The sequence below is a fragment of the Bos grunniens genome, chromosome 1, assembly GCF_055505025.1.
Source record: "Bos grunniens cultivar Pamir isolate PY7600 chromosome 1, Bosgru_T2T1.0, whole genome shotgun sequence".
In the NCBI taxonomy this organism is placed as follows: domain Eukaryota; kingdom Metazoa; phylum Chordata; class Mammalia; order Artiodactyla; family Bovidae; genus Bos; species Bos grunniens.
In genome coordinates this window covers 53,093,364-53,111,781 of record NC_141165.1, presented here as the reverse complement: position 1 = coordinate 53,111,781, position 18,418 = coordinate 53,093,364, and the positions used below count along the sequence as shown (strand labels likewise).

The 18,418-nt window shown below is 36.4% G+C and overlaps 1 pseudogene; it reads left to right on the top strand.

The window, feature by feature from the left end:
• The first annotated feature begins 16,698 nt into the window (after positions 1 to 16,698).
• On the top strand, positions 16,699 to 17,369 carry LOC147379454 (eukaryotic translation initiation factor 1 pseudogene; annotated as a pseudogene).
• The last annotated feature ends 1,049 nt before the right edge of the window (positions 17,370 to 18,418 follow it).

Genomic DNA, 18,418 nt, shown 5'->3' with positions numbered 1-18,418 from the left:
GGCACTTATACTCACTTTATACTCACTTATGTTTGGATCTCTGTAAACTCGTTTTTTTGTTTTTTGTTTTAGTCTTTCTCTTCTATGAATGACGTACTTTGGAAATGTTAGTATATAACAGGATTATTGGATATCTGTTTGATTTCAAAGAGAGAAAATAAAAGGAGTTAGAGCTACCTTTTCTTTTTTTCATTTCAAAGTTGCTACTAGAGTATTCAATGATAGCCAATAGAGAGACATACTGTAGAGTGTTTCATTGCTTAATTGACAAAGCTGCTTTTGAATGCTTGTGGTTCTAGTCCTTTGATACTACACACTTTTATAACATGCGTTAATGCTCTATGACAAAATGCTCTGATTCTTAGTGCCAAAAGTTCAATTCAGCTGAACACACATATCCATTTTCTATCCCCACCCCCCACTTTTTTTTTTTTTAACATTCTTAGTGTTTATTCTTTTAAATTGTTGCAATAACCTTTGATGCCATTATAATAAAAGGAAAATACTGGATTCCATTTAGTGCCACTTTGAGATTTGGTCAGGTAGGTGATGTATTCTTAATTTCAGGTTGTCTTTTTAGCTTTTTTGGTATTGTAGAACAAATGAATTAAAGCATGTATAATTGACTTTTGCTAAGGTTTCATCTATTTTAACCATACTATAAGATTTGGGGTACAAAGTAAGCTTAGATTTATGCCAGTAACTAGTTCAGTGACTTGGCATTTTATGCTGAATAAAATTAAGATTTTTTATTTTATTTTATTTTATTTTTCCTATATTTTTTAATTTTTAAATTTTATTTGATTTTTTAAATTTTTAAATTATTATTATATATATATATTTTATTTTATTTTATTTTTAAACTTTACAATATTGTATTGGTTTTGCCAAATATTGAAATGAATCTGCCATAGGTATACATGTGTTCCCCCTCCTGAACCCTCCTCCATTTTCTATCCCTGCCCCCCACTTTTTTAATGGTGCTTACTTCAAAACCCCATCCTTTACAAGTCATCCTTGTTGTTCATTAGGCATTTTATCTTTGCTTGGATTGTTGAAGGATGGTCACTTGTTTCATAGCTTTTGCATTTTATTACATTTTAACATGATAAATACATTGCACTATAGCTAAAGTTTTCTGGAAAAGCTACTGTTTTATAAACCATTTTTCAGATCGTCAGTAAATTTTTTCTTTAAATGTCTAAAAAAAAAAAAAATGTTAAGCTATATAACAAAGACCAGTTTATAATTTCAAAGGGTCCAAAGGTTGATTCACAGGTAATTAAGACCAAGAGGTACAAGGGCAATTTCTGGCAAGAATAGACTTCTAATCATCCAAGTTGTAAGACATTGATTCTTTTTTTTTTTTTTTTTAAAGCTAAAAAAACTGGCAGTGAGGCTGCAGTATATATAGTGAAAGGAAGGTGGTCAGAGAACTCAAATTCTTATTGAAGAGAGATGCAGATTGAGCAAGATCCTCCAGGTCCTTCTGGCCATGGTTGTCAAAAAGTTAAAATTTAAGGATGTATTGGAAGGCTTTAAAGGAAAAATCATCATCATCAGAATTATTTTAAATATTTGAGGGAATGCTAAACTGACAGGAAACTCGAACATTAAAGAAGATAAAAGACAGGAAACATGTTGATTTCAAAATTATAGTGATCTGTTTCATGTGTCCCTGTACTAATAAGTGTTAATACTGAAAATGACTTAGTTAAGTAAATGTATATTAAATAATTTTCAATGTTTAGGTGACTATAAAAATGTAAGTTATTTTTGGTATTAATACTAATTTGTATTTTTCCAATTCCTTCCCTGGTGGCTCAGCTAGTAAAGAATCTGTCAGCAATGTGGGAGACCTGGGTTTGATCCTTGGGTTGGGAAAATCCCCTGGAGAAGGGAATGGCAACCCACTCCAGGATTCTTTTTATGAAAGTAGAAGTGAAAGTCTCCTAGTCGTGTCTGACTCTTTGTGACCCAATGGACTAGACAGTCCATGGAATTCTCCAGGCCAGAATACTGGACTCTTTGTGATCCCATGGACTATAATATAGTCTGTTCAATTCTCCAGGCCAGAAAACTGGAGTGGGTAGCCTTTCCCTTCTCCAGAGGATCTTCCCAACCCAAGGATTGAACCAGGTCTCCAACATTGCAGGAAGATTCTTTACCAGCTGAGCCACAGGTAATATATTCACCTGAAATTTGAAGACTAATTATTTCATATACATTTATTTACCTAACTTTATAATATTCACTTGAAGTAGATAGAAATTAATACCACCCATGAGAATATAAAGGGCTTCCCTGATGGCTCAGATAGTAAAGAATCTGTCCTCAATGTGGGAGACCTGGATCTCATCCCTGGGTTGGGAAAATCCCTTTGAGGAGAGCATGGCAATCCACTCCAGTATTCTTGCCTGGAGAAGCCCCAAGGACAGAGGTGTTGGGTGGGCTATAGTCTATGGGGTCACAAAGAGTCGTACATGACTGAGTGACTAAGCACATGAAAATATAAAGGCAGTTTTTATTAAAATGAACTGAATTCTTGATGCTTAAACAGGAAGGCCTGGCGTGCTGTAATTCTTGGGGTTGCAAAGAGTCGGACATGATTGAATGACTGAACTGAACTGAATCAAACAGATTTATGAGATATCTTGGAGATAACCTACAAAGTGAGTTCAGCCAGGTCAAAGGATTTGTCACAGGTTCACTAACATATATTGAGGAAAAAATGCAACTCCCTTTGATGGTAAACATGCTTATAAATAGGCTTAAAGAACCCCAGATATATACTAGGTTAACTGAAATAGTCATATATTTTCATTTCTCTTATCCATCAATCATTTATTGAGTATATGGCTTTTCAAAACAATGAAAGGAAATATTGGAAATTTAAAAAATTTCCCTAAAAAGAAAACATTAGATGTCTTATTAATGTGTTTTACTCATGTAGCTTAGGTACACTGTAAAGTAGTTTCATGTTATTCTACTTATCCAATACTGTACCTCACACATACACACTCACATGAACATATGTATGTACTCATATGCACCTACATTAACTATTCTGCATGAATTATTTATTTTGTACATTGTAGTTGTTGTTCAAACACTAAGTTGTGTCCAACGGTGTGACCCCATGGACTGCAACAGTGCACGCCTCCATGTGCTTCGCTGTCTCCCAGAGTTGGCTCAAACTCATGTCTGTTGATTTGGTAATGCCATTTGACCATCTCGTGCTCTGTCTCTCCTTTCTCCTCCTGTCCTCAATCTTACCCAGCATTGGGGTCTTTTCCAATGAGTTGGCTCTTCCCATCAGGTGGCCAAAGTATTGGAGCTTCAGTTTCAGCATCAGTCCTTCCAATGAATATTCAGGGTTGATTTCCTTTAGGATTGACTGGTTTGATCTCCATGCTGTCCCAAGGGACTCTCAAGAATCTTCTCCAGCACAATTCAAATGCATCAATTCTTCAGTGGTGAGCATTTATATGGCCCTACTCTCATATCTGTACATGACTACTGGAAAGAAAACATAGCTTAAACTACACGCACGTTTGTCAGCAAAGTGATATCTTTGCTTTTTAATGTGCTATCTAGGTTTGGCATAGCTTTCCTTCCAAGGAGCAAATGTCTTTTAATTTCGTGGTTGCAGTCATCAGCAGCAGTAGTTTTGGAGCCCAAGAAAATAAAATCTCTCTCTGTTTCCATTTTTTCCCCATCTATTTGTCATGAAGTGATTGGACTGGATGCCAAGATCTTAGTGTTCTGAGCATTGAGTTTTAAGTCAGTTTTTTCACTTTCCTCTTTCACCTTCATCAAGAGGCTCTTTAATTCCTCTTTGCTTTCTGCCATTAGAGTGGTATCATCTGCATCTCTGAGATGTTGCTATTTCTCCTGGCAATCTTGATTCCAACTTGTGATTCATTCAGCCCAGCATTTCACATGATGTACTCTGCATATAAGTTAAACAGGGTGACAGTATACAGCCTTGATGTACTCATTTCCCAGTTTTGTATGGGGAAACATAGAGATTAGATCAAAATACTATCCATAAGAAAGAAAAAAGAAAGGAAGGAATAGAGAAATAAAAATAACTCAATTTAAGAATATTACAATTTGATGTTGAAGAAATAAGGAAGTAAGGTAATTTCTGACATTGCTCATTAGATGTTGCTGCCTGATTTTCTAATATTACCAAATCATACCAACTTCACAAGGCTGCCTATATTCAGATCAGATCAGATCAGATCAGTCACTCAGTCATGTCCGACTCTTTGCGACCCCATGAATCGCAGCATGCCAGGCCTCCCTGTCCATCACCAACTCCCGGAGTTCACTGAGACTCACATCCATCGAGTCAGTGATGCCATCCAGCCATCTCATCCTCTGTTGTCCCCTTCTCCTCCTGCCCCCAATCCCTCCCAGCATCAGAGTCTTTTCCAATGAGTCAACTCTTTGCCTATATTATGGAGAAGGAAAAAATGGTGACCTAATTTTGGCCAAAACAATGGAGATAAATCCAAGTTTATCAGTCTTTTCTTAATGGAAATTTATATACTTTACCTTTTTCACTCATAAAGTCTGAATCCATCTTCTGTCTTGGAGTACATTGATAAGGGTATAGTTTCATGGTGAGGGGAACACTCCTACCTTGTAACCAAGCTGCTGATCCAAGCCTGATTAATGTGGTATTCCATCATACCATCTACATGAAATTTTACAAGTTGTATATCATACTAGCTACATGAAGAATTGCGCAGGTCTATATATTTTGCATAATGTTAAGAGTAATTGGCAAAACTTTCTGTGGCTCAACGTTTAATAGGGCATTTAGAACACCCCCCAATTTACTATTCCTATGACAAATATAACAGAGTATATTTTCTAAGAAAATTTAACAATTAGCTCCTATTCCATATACTCTTTGTGCAATGTGGCCTTGTCATTTCTCCATCAAAAATTGGAGTATGTTTCTCTTTCTATTTCTTTCTCTCAAGGCAAGTGTAGGATGAATGTTCTACCATTAGAATATATCAGGAATGTTGCTGGTCTGGTAGTAAGCATTTGCCACTTCTTATCTTATGGGACACTCACTCTTGAGATCCTCTCACTCAGGAATGAACTACCATGCTGTGCAAAGAGGAACCCAAGCCCATGTGGCAAGTTCATATACAGGAATTCTGCGCTACAACTCCAGATTATTTCCCAGCCGACAACCAGACAGTTCTGCCACCCAAGTTAATGGGTCACGTCCTCTGAGTGGGCCTAAATAGGGGATCTCAAGTAAGAATCGCTCACCTAAGTGTAGTCAAATCACTGTACCACAGAGATACTTTGTTATAAGCCACTAAAATTGGGCCATTTGTTATGTAAGAACGGATAAATGGAATACCAACAAACACTCGGCTTGAAAATCTGTAAGTCCCTCATTAAGGAACTTAAAGAGGTCTCTGGAATTTTATCTGGGCTTTGGAAATGCATATTCTGTTCTAAATAATATTAGTTGTCAGGATACAAATTAACTATCTCAAAATTATGAATAACTGGTCGCAAAATGCTTGTCCCAATGAGAACCTTCTAGGTACATGCTGATGAAGAAAAAGTGAAATGTCTTTATCTTTTGAAAATTTCTCCAGCATCTCTCTCTTGATTTTTCTTATAGAAGACATCTGTCTCTACCCTCCAAATATACAATTTTCAGGGTTTATACATACAGCCAAGGTTTTCTATAAGCATCTCCGTCTTGATTTTGGGGTAAAATGTTCTCTCTCCTGATCAGTCTCAGTTCATCCTCCCAGTGATTGAATGTACTTTCTTGTCTTATACACAAGATCTTGCTGGTTCACAGTGATATAAAATTTTAGAATTTTAAAGTATGAATTATTGTTCAGTGTTTCTAATGGTAGCCTGTCATTTAATTAAAGTGTTCATGTCATCACTATCACCCTAAAAAAGTACAGAGAAGATTAGATAAGTGGTTTCCAAAAGTTGTTCTTTTAATGATTTTTCCCCTCTTCATTGCATTAGAACATTGAATTCTATATCCTATTTAGATTATCAGGTTAAGGAAGCTTCTAGAATTATAAGACATGCTGTACTAAATTCTTTTATCTATATACCTCTGAAAATTCAGTGATCACTTTGAATTGCTCTAATAAGATAAATTTCTTCAGTAAATGTGTTCCATAAAGATACTTTCTTCAGTCACAAGAGGTAGTGGTCACTTATTACACAAGTTAATCAAGTTAATTGGTCATAGGAATGAATTATACTTCCCATTGTTACTTTGAATTTTAGTTCTTTTTATTTTTTTAAATGGTAGAAAATTATTAAAATATTACAAACTGAGAATGTCTTTTATTGGGGCAAATTTAAGGTAGCTAGATGTTTCATTTTTTAAATATTCTTTAAGGTTTTATTTTTCTTTTTATTGATATACTTCAGATGCCAGGAGATTAATACGCAATGTAACCTGAGCTGTGAATATAGTTATTATTGCCATTGGACAAATACAACTATGGAATTATAAGACACAAGAGACAGCAAAGGTTTTAAAAATCCAAGAGGGATGATAATTTTATTTTAGAACATTTATTATTATACAATCTTAGAAGTTAAAGATAGACTTAAAAAAAAAGCCAATAAAATGCTCTTAGTGTTCCATTATTTGTTAAAGCCATCTGGAATTTGAATACATTTTGTATCCTGTTATTTTCTGGAGAATAGTTATTTGATGGTATTTGTGCCCTTGCAGCATTTTAATACTTAGATACATCAGAAAAGTATTCCAATAAGCCACTGAAATTAAATGCAAAACACTATTGAAACTACATTTAACTTAAGTTTATCCATACGTGACAACAAATTAAGTAAACAAGAATACCTTGTGGATTTTAACTTTAGCATGTTAACTTTGAGCGCCTTCTGTCTTTGCAAACTTATCACAGAAAAACAATAAAATATTTAGGTCACTGGATCTTTTAAAAGGCTCAGTTTCCTGAAACTGTAAATAAGCAAGATATCTGTTATGAAATAGTTTTTAAAAAACTATTGTATGTTCAAAGTGTTAAATTTTTTTTAATATAATGACATCTCATTGTTTCTTATCAAATTCTATTTTAGACTGAGGAGAAGAGAATGAAGTGTTCATTTTGTTCTTGTTGTTCAGGTGACTTCGACACCCTGGACTGCAACACACCAGGCCTCCTTGTCCCTCTATATCCCCTAGAGTTTACCCAAATTCATGTCCACTGAGTCAGGATGCTATCCAGCCATCTCCTCCTCTGACTCCCTCTTCTCCTTTTGCCTTCAATCTTTCCCAGCATCAGAGTCTTTTCCAATGAGTTGTCTGTTCACATCAGGCCAAAATATTGGAGCTTCAGCTTCAGCATCAGACCTTCCAATGAATATTCTGGATTGATTTCCTTTAGGATTGACTGCTTTGATCTTGCAGTCCAGGAAACTCTCAAGTCTTCCCTAGCATCACAATTCAAACGCATCAGTTCTTCAGCACTCTTTATGATCAAACTCTCACATCTGTATCTGACTACTGGAAAGACCATAGCTTTGACCATATGGCACTTTGTTGGTAAAACGAGGATGTCTTTGCTTTTTAATACACTGTCTAGTTTGGCATAGCTTTCTGTCCAAGGATCAGGCATCTTTTAATATCATGGCTGCAGTCGCCATCTGTTGTAATTTTGGAGCCCAAGAAAATATAATATTTTACTACTTTTACTTTTCCCCTTCTATTTGCCATGAAGTAATGGGACCAGATGCCATGATCTTATTTTTTTGAATGTTGAGTTTTAAGCCAGCTTTTTCACTCCCTTTCACCTTCATCAAGAAGCTCTTTAGTTCCTCTTTGGTTTCTGCCATTAGAGTAATGTCATCAGCATGTCTGAGGCTGTTGATATTTCTCTGGGCAATCTTGATTCCACTTTGTAACTCATTCAGCCCAGCATTTCTCATGATGTACTCTGCATATAAGTTAAACAAACAGTTACAATATATAGCCTCATTGTACTCCTTTCTCAATTTCGGACCAGTCAGCTGTTTCATGTAGGGTTCTAACTCTTGCTTCTTGACCCTCATACAGGTTTCTCGGGAGGTGGGTAATGTGGTCTGGTACTCACATCTCTTTAAGAGTTTTCCAGAGTTTGTTGTGTTCCACACAGTTAAAGGCTTTAGCCTAGTCAATGAAGCAGAAGTACATGTTTTGGGGAATTCCCTTGTTTTTTCTATGATCCAACGGATGTTGGCAATTTGATACCTGGCTTCACAACCTTTTCTAAATCCAGCTTGTACACATGGAAATTCTCAATTAAAGTATTACCGAAGCCTAGCTTGAAGGATTTTGAGCATAACTTTACCAGCATGTGAAATGTGTACAATTATCTGATAGTTTGAACATTCTTTGACACTGCCCTTCTTTGGGATTGGAATGAAAACTGACCAAGTTTGCTGACATATTGAGTGCAGCACTTTAAAAATCTTCAGGTTAGTGTTAACACAAACTACATTTTGCTCCCCAAAGTAGATGGTCTATACAAGAGCAAAAGCAAGGGAGAGACCATATAAAAGATTATTTTATTCTCTTAGTGATGATAAACTGGGCTAAAGCAGTGAATATGCAGATTAAAATATAGGGAGGTATTTGTAAGATATTAAAAACATTGAATTGAACTGTTTGAACATAGAACTGACATAAAGTTGAACACTGAATACTTTGCATTCTAATCAGATAAAGATACTTTTAGAATAATAAGTAATAAAATAAATGAAATAAATTCTTTCCTAAGTACTGTCAATATTTTTTATACTATCAAATAGCAGATAGGGAAAAAAGAGCAATGCTAAACTGCCAAATTAAAAATAAAGGATGTATGTAAGTCACAATATATGTTCAGTCAAGTCATAATGCTGTATAACTTAAACTTATACAGAGCTATATGTAAATTATATCTGATTAAAGTTGGGGGAAGTAAAACATGCTTCTGCCAGTTAACTACATCTGTTGAAGCCTTTAAAAAGAGTTGGAAAACTTGCTTTGTAAATATATAAAACAAAAAACTCTTTACATTTATAAATCCACTTTGAAAATAAATACAATCCTTTTCAAAGTCAACAGCCTCATATTGTATAAAGTAGAGGATACATATTGTATACTCTGTTGAGTATACATGTTGTATAAAGTAGAGTATATTCAGAAGAGATATACCTAAGTGTAACATAGACATTTAAAAAATAAGATATCTGACGAGTACAAATACTAAAAACAAACAAAAATATTTCATATGGAGAAAATTGAAATTCAAGGCAAATGCAATTCAGTGTGGCATAAATATCTTATTTCCATAATCATAACACTTAAAGGAAAATTAAAATAGCAGTTGATGCTTTTTATATAAAATAGCCTAGCATTAAATCACTGTTGGAAATAGAAGCATATATTAGAAAAGATTTTTTTATAAATCCTATAAGCATAAACTATATTGAAGATTAATATTATAATTGAGGTCAATATTTATCTTATGAGATGAAACTTTAATGCTTTTTAATAAAATGTATTTATTAGCAATTCATAATGTTGAGGAAAGAATGGGGAGATTTTTATATAAAGGAGCCGGGGTTAGGCTTATTAGACTCTTCCATCCATGAAGCAAAGGTAAACTTTTGATTCAAAGAAAAACATTCTGTCAAAAGCCCAGTACAAGTAATACAACATACATAAAATGTTAGTACTAATGTAAAGACCAAACTGTAAATAGATGACCAGTGCAAGTTTGATGCATGAAGCAGGGCACTAAAAGCTGGTGCTCTGAGACAACCCAGAGGGATGGGGTGGGGAGAGATGTGGGGGCAGTTTCAGGATGGGGGGACACATGTATACCTATGGCTGATTCATGTCGATGTATAGCAAAAATCACCACAATATTGTAAAGTAATTAACCTTCAACTAAAATAAATTAATTAGTTTTTAAAAGACAAAACTAATAGGCAGGTTTTTGCACCATACATTGTCTTTGAAGAAGAGATTTTCTGGAATTAAAATCTGTATGCCAGAAACTGAGAACTGTTGTTCCTCAAACATGTTGGCAGCTTACATACCAGTGGGGTAGTACAGTGGATGAATCTAAGAACTACTTAGTTCTGTGTTACCAGTTTTGGCATGGAGCATAACAGACTGTGTAAGACGTTTAGAGAAAGAAGGATCATCCTCTCTTGCACTCAGAAGAACCACTGCAGGTTTCTGATCTTGGGCTGCTGGTAATGAATGGTGCTCAGTTCTTGGGTTTCTGTTGGTCTCCAAATGAGATCTGTCTTCCCTGACAGCTCAGTTGGTAAAGAATCTGCCTGCAATTCAGGAGACCCCGGTTCAGTTCCTGGGTCGGAAAGATCTGCTGGAGAAGGGGTAAGATACCCACTCCAGTATAGAGGGCTTCCCTTGTGACTCAGCTGGTTAAGAATTCACCTGCAATGTAGGAGACCTGGATTTGATCCCTGGGTTGGGAAGACCCACTGGAGAAGGGAAAGGCTACCCACTCCAGTATTTTGGCCTGGAGAATTCTGTGGACTGTATAGTCCATGGGGTCACAAAGAGTCAGACACACTGAGTAACTTTCACAAGTGAGATTATCATTTGTGTTCAGGTTTCACTCTAACAACTTTATATGTGAAATGTGACACCTGGAAAAGGCTATTTAAACTTAATGAATCATAGATTCCTTGCCTATAAAATGGAAATAACAGTTTTTGCATAAGTTGTTATAAGGCTAATCTAAGATATTCTTCCTTGTTTACTAAAAACAGTGCCTGACATATCATCTCTCTATTGTCAATCATATTTTAAGTATAAATATTCACTACATTTCCATAATTCAACTAAATTGTGCATAATGTCAGATAAAACTGTAGAAACATTAATAAAAAGATTAGATAGAATGCTAAGTATTTCAAACATCCACATTTAAAACTCTACATAGTAACTGAGTAAAAATGCAGTCAAAAAGATAAATGGAATATTATGTTTAAGTGAAAAAACAGTACTAATACTCAGAACTATGTCTAAAACTTTGTGGGAAGCAAGTACAGAATCATGTAATTTCATTGTTAGACAATAACTACTAGAAATACACTAATTAAAATTTCAATAAAAAGTGATAGAATAGAATGGCCAGATAAAGTATTGGATGCCCAGTTTGATTTGAATATCAGATTTTTTATAAGTATGTCCTAAATATTTATTGTCATTGTCTGAAACTAAAATTGAACTCAGTGCTCTATATTTTTGTTTGACATATCTGCCAACCTTAAAGGCTTTATTCAACATCAAGGAAAATAGTAAGAATATAAAAGTAAGCATGTGAATAAATATTCTAGAAATTAGAAATTATATAACTAAAAATTCAGTGTATGGGTGATTAGCATGATAAAATATTGAAAATGTCAGATGTCATTCTTTTAGTAGAAAAGACACATGTAAAATTGCAAAAGAAAGGAATAATACAAGGAAATAATGCAGATATTACTGTATACTGTATGCAAAAAGTTATGGCATATACTTCAAATAAATTATTAGGAAAAAATGCCCAGATCGTATTAAATTAGCTATGTGTGTGTGTGCTAAGTCACTTTAGTTGTATCTGACTCTTTGTGACCCTATGGACTGTAGCCCTCCAGGCTCCTCTGTCTGCATTCTCCAGGCAAGAAAACTGGAGTGGGTTGCCATGACCTCCTCTCAGAGATCTTCCCAACCCAAGGATCGAACTTGCATCTCTTACGTCTTCTGCATTGACAGGGTGGTTCTTTATCACTAGTACCAACTGGGAAACCCAGATGAGCTATAGTGAGGTCAAAATCATGGCTAAACATGTACTTACATCTTATTCTTACCAGGGAGTAAGGGGACTAAAGGAGAGATAGGAATTATCATGTATACACTACTATATATAAAACAGATAATTAATAAAGACCTACCCTGTAATGCAAGAAACTCAGTACTCTGTAATGGTCTATATGGGAAAATAATCTTAACAATACTGAATACATGCATATGTATAATTCATGATGTCCTCTTTTGATGGACATTTAGGTTGCTTCCATGTCCTGGCTATTGTAAATAGTGCTGCACTGAACATTGGAGTGCATGTATCTTTCAAATTATAGTTTTCTTTGGATATATGCCCAGGAGTGGGATTGCTGAATTGTATGGTAGGTCTATTTTTAGTTTTTTAAGGAACCTCCTTACTGTTCTCCATAGTGGCTGCACCTTTACATTCCCAATAGCGGTATAGGAGGCTCTCTTTTCTCCACATTTCAACATACATTGTTTTTTGTAGATTTGTTGACGATAGCCATTCTGCCTGGTGTGCAGGGATACCTCATTGTAGTTTTTATGTGAATTTCTCTAATAATTAGTGATATTGAGCATATCTTTTCATGTACTTTTTAGCCATCTGTATCTCTTCTTTGGAGAAATGTATATTTAGATCTTCTTTCCATTTTTTGGTAGGGTTGTTTGTTTTTTGATATTGGTCTGTATGAGCTGTTTGTATATTTTGGAGATTAATCCCTTGTTGTTTAGTCACTAAATGGTAACTGACTCTTTGCAACCCCATGGATTCCCTGTCCTTCACTATGTCCCAGAGTTTGTTCAGACTCATGTCCATTAGAGTTGGTGATGCCATCCAACCATTTCATTCTCTGCCACACCCTTCTCCTCTTGCCCTTAATCTTCCCTGCATCAAGGATTTTTCCAATGAGTCTATTGTTCACATCAGGTGACCAAAATGCTGGAGCTTCTGCTTGAGCATTAGTCCTTCCAGTGACTGTTCAGTGTTGATTTCCTTTTGGATTGACTAGTTTGATCTCCTTGCTATCCAAGGGACTCTCTCTTCTTCAGGCTGACAGTTTGAAAGCATCAATTATTCGCACTCAGCCTTCTTTGTTAGTTGCTTCATTTGAAAATTTCACGACCTATTAAACATGTGTTGTACATCTGCCTTAACCATTAAAGAAAATAATGCATTTAGAAATCAGATTGGAGTAACTGGTTCAGGCATCCAAAATGGATCTGGGTGGCCATTGTGGATGTACTTTCAGACAAGTTTCTGTATCGCTGAGAACTTGAATTTTCTGAACTGTATTAGATTAAAGGACAACACCAGTTCTCTCAAAACAATGTCTGCTAGCAGCTACAACATACAGATTTGTGGTCTCAAGTTCTTCCCTTGTAACTATGCAGCCATTTCATACCCCAACAAATCCTCTTTTAACCAGCATCTTTCCTTCTTGCCAGCTCCAGTTGTAATAGTTTACAATTTATGTAATTCTTCAGTTTTTGTGTATATAAGCCATTTTGTAGTCTGATGGAACACTATTTTAGTGCTTCTTGAACCTGTTTCTACTGGGCTGTAGTGCTCGTTTTTGCTCAGATAAAACTCTTTTGTATTCCTACAGACTGATTATTGTCTCCATTGACATTGTGATACATAAGTTAATATGTTATAGAGTATTTAACAAACTGGGTTGTATAAAAAAATACTTTCTTAGGGAAAAATAGCATGAAACTTAGAAGTCAGCCCTCAGATTGCTTTGCAGTTGATTTTAAGTTCTTGCTCAATTTTTAAGAAAACAGAACATGAACTATTATATGATGCTTTATGGATAGGATTTTTAAAAGAAAACCTATAAGAAACATCCAACCAGTGGATCTATACTCATAAGAAAGATAACCAATAAAATGCATATCCAGATTATTTAGAGGATGGCAGCTGAGAAGGAAATGGCAACCCACTCCAGTGTTCTTGCCTGGAGAATCCCAGGGATGGCGGAGCCTGGTGGACTGCTGTCTATGGGGTTGCACAGAGTCGGACACAACTGAAGTGACTTAGCAGCAGCAGCAACAGCAGCAGCTTGATTCTACCATGAAATGTTAGCAGTGTTCATCTTTATTTATATTTTCTGTTTTTAATATTAATGACCATGAGTCAGTTTTCCCTCAATACAGACAACTGGGGATATGTGACCCCAAACTTATTTAAAGCTTAACAATAACCATTGTAATGTTAACAGAGAAAAAGTTTTGTAGAAATGGAATTTTATAAACTACAGAGCCTTTTCAAGGGAAAGAATGATTCAAAATTAAATATTTCTAGATTGAATAAAGTAATTAAAACACATTGCAAATTTAAACAATTTTCCTCTGTTTTATTGAAATATAATTGACATACAGCAGTGTATAAATTTAAAGGTATACAGCATGATAACTTACATCATGAAATGACTGCCCCAGTAAATTTATTGAATATCTGTTATCTCATATATACACAAAATTAAAAGGATAGAAAAAAAAATTTCCTTGCAATGAGAACTCTTAGGATTTATTCTCAACTTTCAATATAGCATAGAACAGTGTTAGTTATATTAATATTTATTCTATTATATATTACATCTCTACTACTAATACTTAGTTATTTTAAACTACAAGTTTGTATTTTTTCACTACTTTCATCCAATTGCCTATACCTCTATTGAAGAAAGTAGGGAAAACCACTAGACCATTCAGGTATGACCTAAATCAAATCCCTTATGATTATACAGTGGAAGTGAGAAATAGATTTAAGGGCCTAGATCTGATAGATAGAGTGCCTGATGAACTATGGACTGAGGTTCGTGACATTGTACAGGAGACAGGGATCAAGACCATCCCCATGGAAAAGAAATGCAAAAAAGAAAAATGGCTGCCTGGGGAGGCCTTGCAAATAGCTGTGAAAAGAAGAGAAGTGAAAAGCAGAGGAGAAAGAAAGATATAAACATCTGAATGCAGAGTTCCAAAGAATAGCAAGAAGACATAAGAAAGCCTTCTTCAGTGATCAATGCAAAGAAATAGAGGAAAACAACAGGATGGGAAAGACTAGATTTCTCTTTAAGAAAATCAGAGATACCAAGGGAACATTACTTGCAAAGATGGGCTCGATAAAGGACAGAAATGGTATGGACCTAACAGAAGCAGAAGATATTAAGAAGAGATGGCAAGAATACACAGAATTGTACAAAAAAGATCTTCACGACCCAGATAATCACGATGGTGTGATCACTGACCTAGAGCCAGACATCCTGGAATGTGAAGTCAAGTGAGCCTTAGAAAGCATCACTATGAACAAAGCTAGTTGGAGGTGATAGAATTCCAGTTGAGCTATTCCAAATCCTGAAAGATGATGCTGTGAAAGTGCTGCACTCAATAAGCCAGCAAATTTGGAAAACTCAGCAGTGGCCACAGGACTGGAAAAGGTCAGTTTTCATTCCAATCCCAAAGAAAGGCAGTGTCAAAGAATGCTCAATCTACCGCACAATTGCACTTGTCTCACATGCTAGTAAAGTAATGCTCAAAATTCTCCAAGCCAGGCTTCAGCAATATGTGAACCATGAACTTCCTGATGTTCAAGCTGGTTTCAGAAAAGGCAGAGGAACCAGAGATCAAATTGCCAACATCCGCTGGGTCATGGAAAAAGCAAGAGAGTTCAGGAAAAACCTCTATTTCTGCTTTATTGACTGTGCCAAAGCCTTTGACTGTGTGGATCACAATAAACTGTGGAAAATTCTGAAAGAGATGGGAATACCAGACCACCTGACCTGCCTCTTGAGAAACCTGTATGCAGTTCAGGAAGCAACAGTTAGAACTGGACATGGAACAACAGGCTGGTTCCAAATAGGAAAAGGAGTACATCAAGGCTGTATATTGTCACCCTGCTTCTTTAACGTATATGCAGAGGACATCATGAGAAATGCTGGACTGGAAGAAACACAAGCTGGAATCAAGATTGCCAGGAGAAATATCAATCACCTCAGATATGCAGATGACACCACCCTTATGGCAGAAAGTGAAGAGGAACTAAAAAGCCTCTTGATGAAAGTGAAAGAGGAGAGTGGAAAAGTTGGCTTAAAGCTCAACATTCAGAAAACGAAGATCATGGCATCCGGTCCCATCACTTCATAGCAAATAGATGGGGAAACAGTGGAAACAGTGTCAGACTGTATTTTGGGGGGCTCCAAAATCACTGCAGATGATGACTGCAGCCATGAAATTAAAAGAGGCTTCCTCCTTGGAAGGAAAGTTATGACCAACCTAGGTAGCGTATTCAAAAGCAGAGACATTACTTTGCCCACAAAGGTTCGTCTAATCAAGGCTATGGTTTTTCCTGTGGTCATATATGGATGTGAGAGTTGGACTGTGAAGAAGGCTGAGTGCCGAAGTATTGATGCTTTTGAACTGTAGTGTTGGAGAGGACTCTTGAGAGTCCCTTGGACTGCAAGGAGATCCAACCAGTCCATTCTGAAGGAGATCAGCCCTGGGATTTCTTTGGAAGGAATGATGCTAAAGCTGAAACTCCAGTACTTTGGCCACCTCATGCTAAGAGTTGACTCATTGGAAAAGACTCTGATGCTGGGAGTGACTAGGGGCAAGAGGAGAAGGGGACGACAGAGGATGAGATGGCTGGATGGCATCACTGACTTGATGGACGTGAGTCTGAGTGAACTCCGGGAGTTGGTGATGGACAGGGAGGCCTGGCGTGCTGCAATTCATGGGGTCGCTAAGAGTCGGACACGACTGAGCCACTGATCTGATCTAGTATCACATAATTTTAAAAACTGTCAAATGTCACATATATCCACAATTTAAAAAGCAACAATGCCCAGTCACTGAGCCGCCGCCGAGGACTCAGCAGCCTCCCCCTTGAGCCCCCTCGCTTCCCGACGCTCCGTCCCCCCTGCCCGCCTTCTCCCGCCGCCGCCTTCCGCAGGCCGTTTCCACCGAGGAAAAGGAATCGTATCGTATGTCCGCTATCCAGAACCTCCACTCTTTCGACCCCTTTGCTGATGCAAGTAAGGGTGATGATCTGCTTCCTGCTGGCACTGAGGATTATATCCATATAAGAATTCAACAGAGAAACGGCAGGAAGACCCTTACTAGTGTCCAAGGGATCGCTGATGATTACGATAAAAAGAAACTAGTGAAGGCGTTTAAGAAGAAATTTGCCTGCAATGGTACTGTAATTGAGCATCCAGAATATGGAGAAGTAATTCAGCTACAGGGTGACCAGCGCAAGAACATATGCCAGTTCCTGGTAGAGATTGGACTGGCTAAGGACGACCAGCTGAAGGTTCATGGGTTTTAAGTGCTTTTGGCTCACTGAAGCTTAAGTGAGGATTTCCTTGCAATGAGTAGAATTTCCCTTCTGTCCCTTGTCACAAGTTTAAAAACCTCACAGCTTGTATAATGTAACCATTTGGGGTCTGCTTTTAACTTGGACTAGTGTAACTCCTTCATGCAATAAACTGAAAAGAGCCATAAAAAAAAAAAAAAAGCAACAATGGTAACTGCAACAGCATTTCTATAATATATTCTTACATATTCTACAGTTTTGTCCTTTAAATAAGATTTTCCAAAGAGAAATATAGTTTAGTCTTTGCTCTGACATGGTTGACTGGAATCTGATTTTTATAATTTGATGTTTTGAATTGTTTCCTTTAGCTTCATATGTTATTAGTATAATGTAAAATTTTTTGATTACTGTCAAAGTTGAAAATTCTAATTTTTATGCGTGCTGTCAGACTTCAGGAAATTTCAAGTTGTCTTAGATTTATATACCCTCATATCTTTACCACTTGGCACTGAAAACCCATTCATGTCATTATGTGATACCTGACTCTGCTGTTTAGTGTCTCATTGCCTAGTGAGTCATCAGAGAACTTGCTAAGCATGTTCCTGAAAGCCATATCTACTCTGGTATGGCTAGCAGTATTTCATTATGGTAGGTAGAATTCCAAGATGAATTCTGAGAGTTTAGTCTCTTGGTATACACACCCTGTGTAATCCTTTCTGCTTGAGTTGAGCATAACTGTGAATATAATATCTAGCACTCTGCTTATTAAGTTTAGTTATATCAACTGTCCCTAAACATTTTGGCATGTGGAACTGGTTTTATGAGAGACAATTTTTCCATGCACTGGGAGTAGAGAGGGAGGGATGGTTTGGGGATGCTTCAAGTACATTACAATTATTGTGCACTTTATTTCTATTATTATTGCATCATATCTTCCTCAGATTATCAAGCATTAGATCCAGTTGTTGGGGACCCCTGAGTTATATGAAAAAAGTGAAAGGATTCTATAACTATAAGTAAAAGACGCTTACTCCATGGAAGAAAAGTTATGACCAACCTAGATAGCATATTCAAAAGCAGAGACATTACTTTGCCAAAAAAGGTCCATCTAGTCAAGGCTACGGTTTTTCCAATGGTCATGTATGGATGTGAGGGTTGGACTGTGAAGAAGGCTGAGCACCGAAGAATTGATGCTTTTAAACTGTGGTGTTGGAGAAGACTCTTGAGAGTCCCTTGGACTGCAAGGAGAT